This window comes from Molothrus aeneus, chromosome 2 (genome assembly GCF_037042795.1).
Source record: "Molothrus aeneus isolate 106 chromosome 2, BPBGC_Maene_1.0, whole genome shotgun sequence".
Classification (NCBI taxonomy): domain Eukaryota; kingdom Metazoa; phylum Chordata; class Aves; order Passeriformes; family Icteridae; genus Molothrus; species Molothrus aeneus.
Genome location: NC_089647.1, coordinates 10,734,550 through 10,752,416, shown reverse-complemented (window position 1 = coordinate 10,752,416; position 17,867 = coordinate 10,734,550). Strand labels below are relative to the sequence as shown.

The 17,867-nt window shown below is 40.2% G+C and overlaps 1 protein-coding gene across 3 annotated transcripts in view; it reads left to right on the top strand.

Annotated features, from left to right (window-relative positions):
* Window positions 1-17,867, top strand: part of NRIP1 (nuclear receptor interacting protein 1) — a 73,291-nt gene that overhangs the window by 36,460 nt on the left and 18,964 nt on the right. The window contains exon 3 of one of the 3 annotated variants that reach the window (XM_066571928.1): window positions 13,762-13,810. The exons of 1 other annotated variant lie outside the window; for it this stretch is intronic. The gene's annotated coding sequence lies outside the window, so the exon portion shown is untranslated. Of the gene's footprint in view, window positions 1-13,646; window positions 13,811-17,867 lie in introns of those variants that run through there. One more of the 3 variants, XM_066571930.1, reaches the window with a different exon arrangement.

Below are 17,867 nucleotides of genomic sequence, written 5' to 3'. Positions count from 1 at the left end.
TCCTTCTTCAGTAAACTTAGATGCGTTTTGTTACCGTGTAACAGACTGTAGTGCCTGGAAAATGACTGTACAAAACCAGACTAAACGAAGCCTTCCGTGCTCAAGCAGAGAAGAATCACAACACCCTCTGCTGGTGCGAGTGACTCCTTCCTTTTCTCCTCAAGGACTTGCCTGGTGGATATCCTAGAAACAGTAAGAGATAGTTCTGAAGTGTGATGCGAGCTCACACTGAGGTTATTTTAACCCATTTGTATTTATTTTGTTTTCCCTTGAAGACATTGACAGTGTAATCGGACCACTAACATACCACCACTCAAACAGATGGGGGGAACATGGTGATGCCTTTCTCTCCTCATTCAGATTTGGGGATCCATGTTGCTTTCTAACTACTCATTCTCCTACTTGGCAGAATTTTACTGGAGGTGGAGTTGGCGATTCTGTGTGCAAATACAGTTCTGAGGGAAGCCCCCATCCCTTCACTGTGCCCATAGCTGTATTTGAATAAAGCTGCTAAATCCACTGGGTAAACTTGTGGTTTCATGGAGTAACCATGTGTTCCTAGAGGTTATCTCTGCCTCTGTGTCACTCTGTGGGACGATGAGCAGTCACAGGCAGGCTGGCCAGTTGGTTTATTTGTTTTTGTTCCCCCTGTGTGTACAGTCATGCTCTCCAACCCTTGGTAGGCCCATGGTATGTTAATGCCCTCTGCTCTGCTTCCTGCTTGGCTCGGGATGAGGGAGAAGGAAATCACAGGTTAGCACGAGAAGTGGTCACTTTTTAATTCCGTCTCATAAAACATGTCTGATGCCTGCCACAGCATGTTCCTGACCCTCCTCCTCCTCCTTACCTGGCTTTAGCATGCACAGCATGCCGCGATAGGTGCTACCACTGGGAAAAGCATCTTTTTCCCGGGATGTTTGCGGAGGGAGCGCGGGCACCGAGCTCCCCTGTGCAGCCGGCGGGTTGTGTCTGTCTGTCCCCGCAGAGCTGAGGAAATGGCATTCCCAGCGGCGGGGGAGGGGGAGCCGTCTGGGTGCTGGTGGGGAGCAGGAGCCCCGCTCCCAGTAAATGGTGCCTTATATAATTTGGTTATGAAAGAATTGCTGCGGGTTGAGCCTCCCTCGGTGCCTTGCAGAGCGTCCCTCAGCGCGGCCGCGGTGCTGCCGCCTGCGCGGGAAGGGTTAAGAGGAGACAACATCCTGTCAAAGACCTTGTTTTTAATTTTGCCTCTCACACTGGCACAGATCCGGCTAAGAGCAGCCCAGATTAGTTCGGGAAAACCTTTGAAGAGATTTAAGATGTCCTTCAGCCAGTTTGAAGGTTTTTGTCTTGCAAATCCAGTACAAGGGCGCCTGCAGGCATCTCGACCCTTGCTGTGCTGCTGATGCAGCTCAAGGTCACACTAACCCGCCCTGTGACATTCAACAACACACACACACACACACACAGAAATTATGCGGTGAAACTGCTTCAGCATTCAGCCAACCAACAACTTCCTCAGTTCCTCACTAAAGGAAGAAGTATATATTTTTTTCTCTTTTTGTCTTTTTTTTTTTTTGGCTTCGTAGATTTTTGCTGCAGGAAATAATCCAGGATTTCTGGTGTGTGTGATGACAAGGTCATTTCTTAATTAGAACACATGTAAAGAACAAAGCTAAATGGCTTCAAAACAGCTTTGTAGTTGATGGAGAGGATTTAAATTATTTAAAGAGATAGTCACCCAAGTATGATGGAAACTGAATTCTAAACACATTAACTCTTTCAGTACTCTTTGGTTTCCATATGCTACTCAAAAGGAAATGTCAAACTTGATGAGCATTATTGCAACTGCTGTTAAATGAGCATTTTTTACATTATTTATAGTTAGTGTTTTATTGTCCTGTCTCTTATCAGAGTTATGACAAGAAGATTTTTTTTCTTATTAAACAGTGGAATACTCACTGGCTAGAGATCAAGAGGTAGCTATAGGAAATTGCTTGTTTGAGATCAGTGACTTAATTTCTGCTCTGTCTCATATTTTGATGAATGTATTAGCATTAATATATGTATGCATGTGTGAGTACATGTATGAAATATAGTGCAAGTATACAGGTATTATTCAGAGCTGCCTCTGGGAGGAATCTGACTCCTGTCCTCAGTGCTCAGCATGGTTGCAAGGCATAAGAACATATTAAAGGTGGATTTTGGGATTAGGGAATGAGAAATGAAAAGAGAGAATTGACAAGAAATGGCAATTTCACTTTGTTTGAAATGACTGTGAGCTGGCTTGGAAGAGGAGATGCATTTGAATTTTGTTCTTTGAATTTGCTTGTCACTTTGAGTCAAAGCACCTAAATACAAAGGTGTTGGTACCACTGTCTCAACCATGGTTTCACGTGGCTGTATGTTAATTATTCATACTTTTAATCCTATCCTCCTATTTTTCTTTTCCTTATTATGTTTTCTAAACTTCTTATTCTGTAAATGCCAGGGGCTGGTAAGGTGACCACCCTTCTGTGGTTGCCTTGGGCATGCAGAGCCCCAGGTATCCACGGGTAGCACTCTCCTGTTAAAAGGAGTGACCTGATGCACCAGAGGAGAAGCTGGATTTACTGTAGGACCTGCCTTTTGGTGCCAGCACACAGTAACTTTCCAGCTTGTATGCTTAATAAAACAGTGAGGGCAAAAAACCACTTGTGAGTTGTTCACTAAGGGGGAAAAGGCAAAAAAAAAAAAATCATGGAGTAGAAACTTTGCTTGCAGAGTTTGGGCTCTCTATATGCTCAGAGATGTATGTCACTGCATGATTTATCTGAGAACTGAAATGGGCAGAAATTAGTCTTCTCCTGTCATTAAAGTCCAGCAGTTAACTCAGATTTAAGTGTTTCAAGAGTAATTGACATAAAATTTACCAGGGGATATATTTGTTCTGGTTGTTTTTATTCCTGTTGTTTTGTGGTTTTTCTTTTTTTTTTTTTTCCGGGGTAAACCTTGTTCAGCTTGAACTTGCAGTGCAGTAAATGTCAGACGGAGTGTGCTTACTAGAAAGAGATTGTGCTGGCTCTGAGGACCTCCTGAGAAAGGAGGAAACTGCATTTGCCAGGATAAAGAGGGAAGATAGGGTGCTACAACTTCTTTTTTCCTTTCCCTGCACCATCTGGCTCAGGCGAGGCTTGTGAGAAGAAAAGGACAGAGGGAAACAGGCTCCACACAAGGAAGGCACGGATAAGACAAAACTGATGTGCTCTGTGAAATCTGTATATTCCTGCCCTTGCCTGGGGTGTGCTGTGCCCTTAATATTATGGGAGACCTAAGCTCACCTGCTAGTAATTTCTAATTTACTGTCCTAATTCATCGATTTGTTATCACTAATTGTACTTCATTTACTTCTGTGTAGTTTCCAGTACCTAAAGGGTTGAAAGGTTGCTGTAATTGGCACCCGCAGCTGCTCTTTCTTTTGACAGGGGATAATTTTGCAGCCTATGCTTTGTGTGACAGCTGCCTAATTGGGCATTCTCCCCTTGTAGCGAGCCTGCCTCCTCCAGCCTCCCTGCTGACAAATGGTGGTGGATTATAGATGAGGACACGCTGACCCGTTCGACCTTGCTGAGGCAGCGGGGAGGGGCCTCCTGCTACTTGAGGGAAGCTTTGGGTCATTTAAAGGACAAGGTCATGAGCCAGGTGGGGAAATGACATGATATCACATGACAATAGCCCGATGACACGGTCACTGTGTCAAGGACAAACTCATCAGTATTGATTAACGCCGCTTTCTTTTGCCAGTGTCTCTGCAAAGCCACTGATATTTCAAAAATATTTTGCTAATTTGTCCTAGGTAAAGTGCCAGGCATTATTTTTGGGGAGCGTTTGTGCAGTGTTTTCTTATCAGTTCAGATCGTGTGCAAAAGCAGTGTTGTTAAAACCCTGCCGATGATAATTTGTAGGGTTCATCGATGTTTTTGGTAAAATGTACATCTGGTTGTACTGGGAGGAAAATGCCAGGAAGGATGCATGACAGGGCAGAACTTGAGGGAGAAAAAAAAAATCCCATGCTTTGAAATTTCAGTGTTTCACTTTTTACTCCTTGAAAGGCACATATATGAACCTCTGTGAAAACACATGTATCCACATATGTACAGCTGACTGGAAAGTGGGAAAAGTCTTTATTTAAAGAGAACCAAAGAGAAAAGTTAAATATAAATTGGATGTTTAAAGGAAAAGTCTTATTTACATCAGCTCAAGGGCGATAGAGTTAAGATAATGCCCTTCCTATTTTAAGAACTAGAACAGTATCCAACTATGCCAGGCAATAAAAACCTGCTAAGTGGGTTTTCGAAAATGTTGTGAATACAAGTGACAATGTTTTGAGAGCATCTTCATGTTGCATTTCTGTGCTAATAAACTTCAAGGTAAATGAACGGCTTGTTTGACATTTGCTATGTTAGACAATAATAAAATGCTGTCTTCTTGAGTAATTAGACTTGATAGATTGATTATGTTAAGAGGTAAAGATAAATATAATCAGAAAGAGAACTCTCTCGAAGGGAGTTAGTGCCTGTTTTTTGAACTTTGCCGCTGTGGTTGTGGTTTAGCCAATGCCTGGTGGTGTGTGCCACACTCGTGTGTGCATTCACCTGCACACACACAGGGACATAGGCACAAATACTCGGCATGGAGTTTGTGAGAAGCTGGGAGAGGAGCGTTCACCTCTGAGCCCCGTTCCCTTCTCCGAGAGATCTGATTTGTTGTGGGAATCTGTTGTGTCTGAGCCTCGTCAGTTCACCAGGATGTAATTTTACTCCCCTGAGGTAAAAAGCCGTCAGTGGTAAAGTGTGATAAATTAGTTCACTCAAGTAGACGCGCGTGCGTGCGTGTGTGTGTGTGTGTGTGTGTGTTTAATTCTGACCTTGCTGTGCATGTGTTGAGCTGCTCTCGGTGCCCGAGTCAAGCCCGGTGGAGGTTTAATCCTGTGCCCTTGTACACGTATACTTGATTAGTAGTTGTGGTTATCTCAGCAGAAGACATTCTGCCCTCCTCCTTGTATTGGTCGGGACCCAGGCATTGGGGAGTCAAGTCGAAGGAGAAAGAAAAGAGATTTTTGCATTAGTATTCTATGAAAGCCTTACTGTCTGCAGAACAAATTGATTGCTACAGTGTACCTGTGCTTGGCACCACTGCTGTGAAAGAAAGGTATGGTTGTAATCTGTTTTATTGTATTACATATTGTGACACTCCAGGAATGTTTAACATTCGGCTCTTCTATGGCACATGCTAGAAGTCTGAGGAAAGAAAAATACGTGAATGAATGAAAAGTGTGCGAGGCTGTCGTATCGGCAGCTTTGTTTACTACAGCGAACTAAGTAGCCCCTGCTAATGAGACAAATTTATGTGCCAATGGCAACGTAAGGAGATGATTAACTGAATTCTCTGTCTTCAGTTCCTCACATCAGTGTCAGTAGTTGCTACGTACCTACACAGATAAAATTCTAATTAATGTTTTAAGGGGGTTTGGGTTTAGCTTTTTGCCAGATGATTAATGTGAAATACACTTGAGCATGGATGTGTTTGCCTCTTTAAATGAAAATGTGTTGTTTTTTCCTAGTTATTAATCTACTGTGATGGTCCTACATGGTGGTGGAGGGGGGGGTATGTGAGGGGGTTAGGGGAGGTACAAAAACCTGCAAATCTTAGATGTGCTGCTATGATAAACAGCACAAGAACAAAGCTGAGGAAAAGTCTTAGAGGATTTGAGTCTTCGTATCTCTCTCACACACACACACCACCCCCTTTTAGTGATGTGTAAATATACACCCCTATTTTAATGTGAAATCTAGGGCTCTTTGTTTCCTTAACCCAGCTGTAGACTTCACATAGTTGATTCTTTGGTTTTACAGATGCTCAGCTGATGTCAGTTGTGTGGGAAGTATGAAGTACTCCATTAATAAAATTCAGGCTGTTTCACAGAGGGCTGTGCTTAGTGGTTCGTTCTTGGCATCACTGAAATTTTGTTGCTGATTATTTGGATGTTTGCTTGTGGTCAGTCCAAAACATCTGAAGTATCTGCTCTTGTCATGCAGACATTCCTGACTAATTAAGTTTAGGACAGGTGGCAGACTCCTCCTGGGCATTTAAATCTGTGTGTAAACCTAATCTAATAACTTGATGAGAAAATGAAAATCTATCTTTCCTGGTGTGTTATCACCATGCACAAGCCACAGAGGTATTTGTGAAATCCTCTCTCCACTCTTTGTCCTGGCAGGTGACAAGTAAATGAGTCGCTTTAAGGAAATGAGGGACTTGGAAAACGCTCTGTGTCCCGAGCAGCAGTCATGCACTGTAATAGTTACTTCTGTCATACAGCCTTGCTGACTTAAGATTAACACTTCATGGATGTGGGGTGTATTTATATGAGTGTACCCTTGAGCTTCCATTTTACACCTTGCAGACAGTGTCAATACAGCCTTATACATGCAAGTTGGTTGATCTTTGAGATCTCTTGACAGCTGAGAAAATTTCTGAAGAACCCCAGTTTGGGAGGGTCTGTGATGTGACTGTTTGGACTCAAAATATGATGACTTTAGTTGCAACTAATCAGTCAAAACTTATTAATTCAAACCAAATATTTTGTGAATAAGCTATTCTTCCCCCGAATTACTTTTTTTTTTAACACAAACTTACGTTGTAAGAAAAAGAAAAGTTGGTAAGAACAGTTGCACAATTTACACAGCATATGGGAGGATCCAGGGACTTTGTCATATTTAACCATATTTAAAAGAATTTCAGTAATGCTATAGAAATGGTTAATTCTTATCTCAAATTCTGTATTCATTTTTTGTAGATTTTAACCAGTTGATGACAGGAGGTTGAGTTGTGAAAAAGGTGTTAGATAAATACTGGCCAATACTGCATTTCAATGCAATTAACTTTTGTTCATAAATAATTCAACCTATGACTTTAAATAAATGATCAGAGGAAAAGAAAATGACATGTGATTAAATCTAAGTCCTTGAAAACATTTTACAGTCAAGATTGCTGTGACTGCTTTGGGACTTCTTATAATTCCTCTGTTGAGGAGAGCCAGTTCTTAGAGTTGTGGGGATTTTGTTTCATTTTGTTTATTGTCAGTTCTCAGTGTACCATTGGAGATATGAGGTAGACTTTTCAGATCATAGTTCAAAGAGGACTGATGATGTGCTGTTTTTCATTTTGTCTTGATTTTCTTAGTGACATTGAATATATCAGCTTGAGTAGCCCATGGTTTTCCTAGGTTTTTGGTGGGGATTTTTTTGTTTGCTTGTTTGGGTTTTTTTAATGGAAAGTAGAAGGACGTTTGCTGAATTGAAACTTTTGCTGCCAGCTTTACTGACTGAGCATGACTGATGACATTAGAGTCTTGATGAGAATTTTGGAATACTATTTGGCCTGGGGTAGACTGCTCTATTGTGGGTGGGGCAATAGAGAAGATACCAAAGGAGGAAGAAAACCCAAAACCAGACGCAACCCCAACCAAATAAATCCGATTTTAAAATTCTTGCGTATAATGGAAGTATGCAGTTGATTCCATCATCAGTTACCTGCATGAGACAGCTTTTCCTCTGGAAATCCTTAATCTAAGTTTTAAGTAAGAGTTGGTGCTTGAGTGTTATTATCAGTTTAGGCAGATTTTAGAGGTGAATTCCAGATTAGATCTGTTTTTGAAAGGTGGCTGTGCCCTGCTTGAGATTGCAAAATGCTTGATCCCCATCTCCACCCCTTTTCTTTCTGTTACCATGGTGTACCATAATAAAGAAGAGAGGAAGTGGAGGTGTTGCATAACTTGAAGTAAATAGATTTTTGGTGCAGATACTGAAGGCAGCCTTAACTCAACCAGTGCTGTCACTACCAGAATCCTGCTAATGCTAAAGGCAGTTGTGTAATGAATGGCCTTGTGTGCTGAACTGAGACTGCTGCGAAACCTCTGGAGGGAATTGTTGTGTCTATTGTGTTGGTTAACTTTCCCAGAAAATACAGTCTGTTGCTGGTAGTTTGTTGGGGTGATGGGGGAGGATTTTGTAAGGCATGATGAAATATTCCCTGGCATCTTTTTCCTGACCACTGGACAAAGCATCTGCAGCAACAGAGCCCAGTTCAAATGGAGCTGTTAATAAAAACAAGATGAGTTTTACTTGAGGAGACAAGTGTGGTAAGATAAGAAAATAGAAAGCTGCCATTTGAACTTTCAGTGTGTTTTTAAGATATTTTTGTTGTAAAATCATATGAAGAATTTGGACCTGGTTTTGATACTAGCACCTTCCCTAGTGCAACAGTGGTAAATGATCTAGAATAGATGAAAATTATTTGTCGTTTTTTGTGTTATCTGTTCTTCTGAAGCCATTTATAAAACTTTGTTAAAAGTTCCAAAAACCTTTTTTTTTTCTTTCTTTGGATCTTTGTTTCTGCAACCTCAACCATAGGTGGCACTGACTATTAGCACTTAGTAGGTTGGGGATGCTTCCCCTCCTCCCAGACTTAGATGTTTGAGCCACTGGCACCTGCTTGATCCGTTTTCTCTCACTCTGGCAAAGAGAAGAATGTGGCAGGTAACTGAGAGTTCTGCAAATGAGTAGGTATAGGAGCCAAGGTACTGGCTGAGTTGGGTCAATTTGGAAACGTCCAACATTTGAAGTTAGAACTTGAGTTTCTACAAACTCATCAGGAAAAATGCTAATATTGATTGCTGAGGGGGAGCAAACTTGTATTTTCAGGCTTAGTTCAAGTTATTCAGGAGACTTGCAGAGGAAGCTCAGTCAGGCTTGGAGTAATTCAGCATTCCAGAGGCTGGGCACCACTGAGCAGTTCAGCACATGCAAAAAAATCTGTCTGTCTGGATTCACTTGCTGCTGCAGCATCAGTTCCTTCACTGCTGCTGGCACAGGCTGCTGCAGTTCTGCCTCTTCACTGGTGGAACCAGGGATGAATGCACCCCCTGTGTTCTGGTCCATCTGAGCTGTGAGTGTATTGCAGCTGAATTAGACTGGTAAAAGCCAGGTTTTAACAGCTTTCTAAAGCAAGGAAGTAAAAATGGACCTGTTTGGGCAGGAAGTGCTTAGATATGTGTTACAGACATACTTGGCTATGAGAGACCCTTGCTTCAGGTAGAAAGGACTTTATTGCACTTGGTTAGGAAAGAGACTGAAAGTGGTCAGTGGATCAGAAGAGCTGCTGGGCAGTGGGTTTTGCAGCTCCATCCTTGTAATAGTTCTTGCTCAGTTTATTACGACTGCTTCCTTATGTTAGATCCCTGAGAAATAGGGAAAGCTGGTGGAATTATAGTTTTGATCATCATGCCACTATTCATATTTGCTTCAGGACCGATAATTTAGTTCAGTACTGATGTGGTGTTTTGTTGGAGAGAATGTTGTTTCAGTGTGTATAGTGGAACACCCATACTACTGCATTTGACTGACATACATCTTTACCTGAGGGTGATGGGAATGCCAGTAATTTGTCTCATTTTGGAAGAGAAAGGCATTTACTGTCGTGTGCAATTCCTACTCCTTTAGTAGTAAGCACTGTTGTTTCCTCAAGTTTAAGGTACCCGATTATTGTTTGGTTTCACTAATAGGGGAAAAAAACCCCAGAAACCAAAACACCCACAAAATATGGAGAGAATTATCTTGTAATTCAGCTAAAATTCAGAAAATCTATCTTTATTTGCTATGGATATGGAGTTAATGTGCTACTGTTCAAGCTGCTTAATCTTCTCCCGCTCTTGCTGTTCCTCTTGCGTAGAGTAGCAATATTCCAAAGCACTGCTGTGATATGTTCATGGATGTTCCTGAAATGTTCTGTCTTGTTCCAAGATGGAATCTCTCTTTTCTTGCAATTTTGACAGTTCCCAGTAGCCTCCAACATGGTTTAGACCCACACAGTGCATGTAATGAGAGGTCCTGGTGGACAACGGAGGAGTGAAATTACTATGATCAGTCCGTAAATAGCAGCAACCATCTAACATCAGATATTTAGATGTCAGATTGAAACAGGTCTTTGGTAACTGAAATGCCTCTTGTTAGTTTGCTTGTGAGTGGGGTTTTTTAATGACCTCAGTTTATGTATAAGCAATATGTAATTTAATTCTGTAGTTCATGCAAATCCAAAATAGTTTGGGATTTTAATTCCAGATTCATGTAGTGAATGGATAAGTCTGTGGAAGTCCTTTCTGTACTTAGGATGTTGCTTATACTCCGCAGCTTGGTGGTGGAGTACATTAAGATTTTTTTTTTATTGGTATTATTATTAAGTTTTTAAATTGTGGTTGTATATTTCATCAAAAAAGCCCCTGATGCTTGGTCAACTTCAAACATTTTCTTCTTCTCAGCTTTTCTACCTGTGACTGTCATTTTACCAGAGAAAATAATTTCATGGAAGGGTAGTTCAGATGCATGTTTTTTGTAATTTGCAACTGTGGACACTTGCACATAGTTACAGCTGACCGAGTACAGTCAGCGGTGGAAGAAGTATCTTACCAACAGTTTCCCACTCCTACAAAAATTTCTTCTGTTCTCCAAGATTTATGAGGTTGTGGTGTCAAAGGTTTTTGTAGCATTCAGCTAGTCATGATGGAGTGCAAGCCAGTTTAAAATTAAAACTGGCTGGATGAGCTTTACTATGCAAAAATTAAGGTCATAATCAAATTTGCCAATTATACAAAAAGAAATGTTAAACAAGGGAGATTTTAGTACCTGAAGTGGCAAAGATTGTGCATACAAATCCCTATCAAGTAATTGGATTTTCTAGAGGTGCATTAGAAAGACTTCATAAATACTGTTATCTTTCTTTTGATTATTATTTGTGAGGAACATGGATCATGCTTGCTCCTGAAAAATATACACTTGCTTCAAGTAAAGAAACTGAAGTGAAATACAAGAATTCGTGGGAAACACAAGAAAGATGTTTTCAGATATATTAGCAAAAAGGAGCTTGTTGTTACTCTGTGTTCTTGAATCATTCATGTCTTACTGAGCAGCTGGCAAAAAGAAGTTGCATTCAGTGCATGCTTTATCTCTTACATGTGGAAATGAATTGCAAGAAAGATTAACAGACTTTAAACCTTTCTTTTGGAATCTTACACTCCATGCCCCCGTATAAGTGGAGGTTTTTGGTCTTGAGTGGTGATGGATATGCAGTAATTTACTGTTTTTTCTCCTTTTTCCCCTCCCACCTATTTTTCAGCAACAGATTAGAGTCAAGATGTTTTAGAGCTTCCAGTCCTTCCTCTTGTTCCTTTGGTCAAAATCACTGTAAAAATAGTGTAAACCCCTGAAAATTTTGGACTTTCCATTCATATGCATTGTGACAAAGTTTGCTGCAGTTCAGTGGAAATGCTTCCTACAACATGGTAGAGAAATACAGCTGGTGTTGTAGACTACCTAGAATTTCACCTCTGGCTTTATATTTTAGTGAGGCAAATTGATTATAGTGTTTTACAGTGTGCAGTATCCTACCTTAACATGTTTCTGCTTATCATTTTTTATAGTTTAGGACTCCATGCTGGTCAGGCAGGTTGAACAGTCTCACAATCTTTCCTGGCATTGATGCTTTCTTCCTCTTTATACCTAGTTTTCCCCTACATCTTTCCTTTCTGTTTCATTATCTCTTCATCTCATCTCAGTTTGTAAGCACTTTGGGGTCGTAGTCTGAATTTACAGGAATATAAAACATTTTACAGTAGTAATTATGCCAAATGTCAAGCACAGACAGACTTGCTCTCATAAACCTGGCAGCATATAAAGAAGGCAAGTGGATTTTGCATCCTGGTAGGTTATTCTTGGTCAGTCAAACTGTTCACCTTCCAAAGTGCTACGAGCAAGCTCTGGTGTGCATGATTTACTAGAGAGATACCGAGGTGACTTTGGAAGCAAGGGTTACGTTTTATTTGCAGTAAAACAGAATTCAGACGTAGACCCAGTAAATCAAACCACTCTGGTTTGAGGTGGGGAAATTATGTTCCAAGAAATGGAAACTTGCAGTATTAAGTCTGCTGTTTGGGCTGGGGAGGTTATTTGATGAAGGCAGCTGGGACACACAAAGCTCCCTTGGTTTTACTGGAGGAGGTCTGGGTTTATGCTGAGCCAGTCCCTGGGACAGGTGCTCCCTCAGCCTTCACCTTGCTCCTCAGAAGTTTCCTCATCCATGTCATTGTTTGTTGTCATGATTAAAAGTAAGTTAGTAGTTTTGGTCTCTGTGAAAAGAAGTATCTCCTTTCTCTCCTAGGAGCAGTATTTTTTCACTCTCTGCTCTTTCTTGCCTCTGTGCCCTCTGAAGAGAGAGCAGATTGCATCAGGGTAGGGATATTGTCATTGTACCAGCTGGAGAAGTGAAAGAGCTTTCACTAGACTTTTAAAAGTAGCAGCTCAAGAGAAGGGGAACCCTTTGATGCTATATTTTAGCCCTTCTACATTATATTTTAGGCCTTTTGTACCCTTTTCTTCCTATCATTAGTCTTTGTGTTCTGTTGATCTTTTAGGGTATATCATTCTTTACTTCCCTTCCAATCATAGGTAGTAAAAGAAAGGTATTGGGTGAAACCTGTTATTACAGCAGCACGTATTGTTGTACTGCAAAACCAATAAATGCATTTTTTCTTCTGTAAGAGGAAGAGAAAACACTTATTTTGGAGGCCAGTGTTGCTCTAGGGCTTCATTTAATTGCTGTCCAGCTGAACTTGTCAGCATCTCACAGGTGCAGATGTATTTATTTTAAACTTCATATAGACTATGATGAGGAAAAGGAAACAAACAAGTCTGTGAGGAAGGGCAAGCAACATATATCATTTGTGTTTTGGCTTGTGGTCTTGCAGGAGGTATTTTGGTGGATTTGGATTAATTTTTTCTCTGGTAATTTACTGCTGGAGGAGAGGAATAAAGAGCCTCCAGAGTGTAGATGATCTTCGCCTGGGGAGCAGTGCAGAAGCGTAATGGAATTTCCTGTGTGAGAGGTGCCTGAGTATTACAGTAGAAATGAGTGGGGAAACAAAAGGGTGAGGAAAAAGGACACAATAAGTGGTTAGGTTATGTGGATAGAAATGCAAGTTATTAATGTTCGTAGAATTCAGATGAGAAATTCTAAACTTAATCTAGAGCAAGAGAAAAACAATTGAAAAGTTAAAATAAAGGGTTATATGAACAGAGTGTCTTCAGGGGAAAGATTACAATAACAGCTGTGTTTTGTGCAGTGTGGAATGGTCTTTGGATGTCATTAATGCTACACAAGTGTGGGTTGTGGAAGTGGGAGCTGAGGGAAGATTGAATGAGGGTAATGATGAGAGCAGGAGACAATGAGCAAGATTCTAGAGAAGAAGAATGCAGTGGATGTGTTGTGTGTTCCTGGTTTCATTTTGGTTGTTTGTTCAGGGCTTTTTTTTGTCATGGTGGGTAAATGGATAGTGGGAATAAATGGATAGTGTTAGAATAATCTCCTGATGACAGCTTTTTTTTACAAAGTGGGTGGTATTAACCAGACAAGGAGAGCTATCCCCTCTCTCCTGGCAGGTTACCTTTACCAGCTTGCTCAGCTCAGTTTCATTTGTCAAGTTGTGATACTCTCACAAATCAACCACAAGTATAACCAGCTTTTGGGGAAAACTTTATATTAATCTGTTTATACCCTGTTAAGAAGTAAGACAGGCTCCCTTTTGTGAACTGATACTGAATTAACAAAGGTACTTTCCTGTTACTGTAGAAATAGAATTATTTTCCACCATAAGTTTCTACATCCTGATTATAATGTATTTATTTTTGGCAGGGAGGAGTGAAAACCAGATTCACAAAGATCCTGCATTGACATTTGAAAGGTATGAGTTTCTGCCCTGAACTTGAAAAGTTTATTAACCTGTATTTTTTTCTCACCCTGGACATGGCATGGTAACTTTATCTCATTCACACTTGTTATAGTCCTTATCCCTCTCAGGAATTCCCAGTCAGAAGATGGTTCATTTCACATCCCTGTATAGTCCTGATCTCATTCTCCTGACATTGCTAACTAGGGTGCCAAGTTAACAATCTGCTAAGTTTCCTGAGAGGCTGAAGACATGTTCAACTGCCCACCAGAAGTTCTGGCTTTTTCTCAAAAAATGGATTTTTAATTTTATGCTTTTAAGAGCAATAAGTCCCTTTGAGAAAATGTTTTGGGTTCTGGGTTTTTTAAGTTTTTTTCCCCCTCTGATATTCCTTTGTTGCCCTCTTTGGCTTGTACTTCCCTTTCCAATATGATTTGCTTCAGTATTTATTTGGTATTTGGGAGTGTTTGTGGTTCTGTGAGATTCTGCAGGTACTCACAAGTCTTAACTGCTACTGAATGAAATCACATTAATGTGTTCATTTCAGTTCTTTTGGTCTCACTCACTGATGAAATTGAGCAACAGAATTTGAACAAAACTATCCTTCTTTTGCAAGATTATGTATAGACTAAAAAAGAAAAGAAATCAAAAAAATGTGCTTTTGTAATAATGCAGGCAGTCAGTGAAACTTGCCTTCAGGTTATTGACAAGGCCTTACTATATATTGATTTAGAAAACACTGGCATTATTGATGTTACCTTGAGCTGGGAAATGACTCTTCCAGTTACGTCAAGGAAAGATGGCTTTATATAACACAGAGAACATGGGTTGGGACCTGTCAGCCATGTCCAAATCTCTGTTCTGGCAGGGTAAACTGGAAATAATACATAGCTGATCAGCTGAATCCATACTTTTGGCTTATAGATAATAGCTATCAGCTAATGCCTTTATACTACATCATACATGGCTTCAGCTACTTTGGTGCAGTTTCACCTGTTTATTTGCTAGATTCTTGACTTTTAGGTCTTTTGTTATGACAACTTCCCCCACTCTCACCACATTCTTTCAGTACTCATCAAGTGAATAAATTAAAACAGTAATTTTGAGCTATTTCCCCCAAGGCTGAGACAAGATTTGCAGAGAGAAATTCACCACGTACCTCCCACTGCCTTTCATTGTTACAAATTTTATTTGAGGATGGATTGATACAGGACTTCCAGCATGTGGGAAACCAAATCACCTGCAATAGTTGCTGTGTGTTGAACAACTTGAAGGAATAGGAACTCTGGAATAACTGATGTTGCACATCTCGGAAATCCCATGCTGTGTCCTGAATAATAGAAGAACAGTGAAACTTCAAATGTTAACTAGTTTGCTTTTAGTAGTCATGATGCTTGAACTGGTGATGTATTCCTGGGTTTTAGTGTGGTCCTATGCATATGTCTGTAACTTTAATATTTTTTGAATCATTTAGGTGCCTCTCTCATGCACAAATCTGCATAACTTTGTCATTATTTTATTGTCCCTTTAAAATTGATAGGTGTACTTAGGTGAGGGAAAATAAGTAAAAAGGAAGTACAAAGTTCAAGAACTACTACACTGTTCATCAATAGGGTGTTTTAAGATTTTTAGAAATTTATTTGACATTTCACACTTGTAAATGTAACTATGGACAATAATTTTTCTAAAAAATAAGTAAAAATTTTACCTTTACAGAATTGAGGATTGATAGCCATCCAGTCTTTCAACATAATCCATTGTTGTGGACTCTTGTCCGCTGAATTGACCAGAAGTACTTTTTGCTAGCTGTGATATTTATTGTTGTTGCTGTATTGGCTGGTTGTTTGCTCCTGTTTGTCATTACCCCCTTTAAAAGACAGCACCCTTGAAGTGCTTTACATTTGGATCACTGTGTGGAAAGATGCCTGTTCCAGCTCTCCAAAGAGCAATGGATAAGAACTGGCTTGCAGATATTTTCTACATGGCGTCACAGCCAAAACCACTGCTGGCTACTGACAGCAGCCTGCACATCCCTGCTGCTCAATAAATGGGGGATTTTATCCAGTGTTCAGAACAAGCGGAAAACTCTTGCTTCTGCAGGTTTTGTGTGTAAAGAGTGTAAGCTTGTATTTAAAAGGAAAAAACCCAAACCCACAATGGCTGCTGACTTGTTTTATCAAAGGTTTGGTTGTGAAGATTAAAGAGGGTTTTTATAGTATAAGCTTGAGAGGAGACTTGCCATGACACTGAATGAACAGTTATTCACTGTAATGCAGCTCAGTTAAAGCAAAGGCTTTTTCATGTGTTTGTAAACTTAAAAAAAAGCTATGTGACTCCACATAAACTTGCTGTAGGGTTTCACATGTTGGGCAGTTGTACTGCTAATAATGATGTGTTTCCTAAAATGTTTTTAGTTGTGAAGTGTCCTATATACACATTTTCATGTGTGCTTGGTTCTCAGAGTAAGCTGCTGATTTGTGGATGTGGAAAGATCTTCTGCTGGTTTGTTGTAGTCATTGTCTGATTTACTTTCTTTTATTTTTCCCTTTCTAACTCTTCAATGCAGTGAGAAGCTTTATCAGCTTTTCACAAAGTAGGAAGGATAGAAATTCCATTTGGGGAAAAGAAAATTAACCAACCTTCCCTTTTCTCCCATTTTGCTGAAAGCGCTTACAAAAGGGGGACTAAGGAAGAGCAGAGTTGTACTGCCCTGAGGTCTACAACTTAAATCAATTTGATCTTAAACCAGTGACTGTTTTAAGGTCTGATGAATCACTAACAGAGTTAAAAGCACCTATACCACAGTGCTGAGAAGCTGGCATCCCAGGCTCCAGGAGTGATTTGTATCTGGCCCTAGTAGCTCAGGCAGTGCTATACCTTAAAAGGGTGACAACCTAATTCTTGTGAAGGATATTTTCAAAAAGGAGACAAGTTTTTAAACCTTTTTTTTCCATCTTTTTTTTCATTTGAGGCCTTTTCATTAGTAGCTGAGACAACCAAGTCATACAGGTAGAGAGCTGCAAATGTACTACCTCTACAAAAATGGAGGAAAATCAGTAAACAGAAGTTAAATAGCTGAAACAAGGTGCAGGAGAATATGTGATGGCATGAAGGTTTTACTGGCAATGTCCAAGATGCCCACATACTAGTGAGCTAGGTCACCCCAAATGGGTTCCTGTAAAAGCTTTAGTATTAACACAGGCAGTCCTAGTTATAGATATATCTCTCTGTCTAAAGATAAATTGCTCCCACTCGTGTCTAGACTAACATCAGAGCAGTGCTGGTGTGGAAAGTGGGGGTTAAGAATTAAGAGTACAAGCCCCACACTATTCTTTAGTGCCTATTACAATGAGCATCTAAACTTTGTGGCAGCAGTGCAGCTTCGAATGCCATGGTGTCACCCCAGACACCTCTTCCTCGTGTTCAGGCATCGGAAGGGTGCATGTGGTAGACGTGACCTGTAAGCTGAATCTCTGCTGCATGTGTTTAAAGCTTGGAGAATGTATCAGTGCGTGGATGGATGGATGGATAGATCAGTGAATGACTTGCATTGCTGACTATTTTCAGCAGCTGAGTTTTAATGAGGCTTTCAACTGTTGCTACTGTGTTTAATCTGCTCACTTACTCAGCCTTCAGCATTAGAGAGGCTTTCTAGGAGGTAAATGTTGTCCTGATTACAGAAGAGGTTAGTTTGATTGTGTTCTGCACAGACCTTGAGGTTTTTTTTGTTAATTGAGAAATATAAGCTGTGCACACAGATAATTAGGATAAATAATCAAGTGTTGTGCTTGGAAGTGCACATCCAAATATACAATTGTTATATATGATAAGTGTCTTGAACTGCTGCAAGTTAAAACATGAGGTCCTGATTCTTTATCCTGGTCTTGCTATGCATTTGAGTGGGTTTTCCTTTTAGATTTGTAATTTAATGTGTATAAGCAATGGCTGAATAGAGTGAAAAGGATGGCAAAAAGTGTCTTTCGCTTCCTTTTCATTTAACATAAGAGCTTTTCCTTAGTTTATTTGCTGTGCTGCCTAATAGCTCTTATCAAAATAAATAAGGACAGAGCAG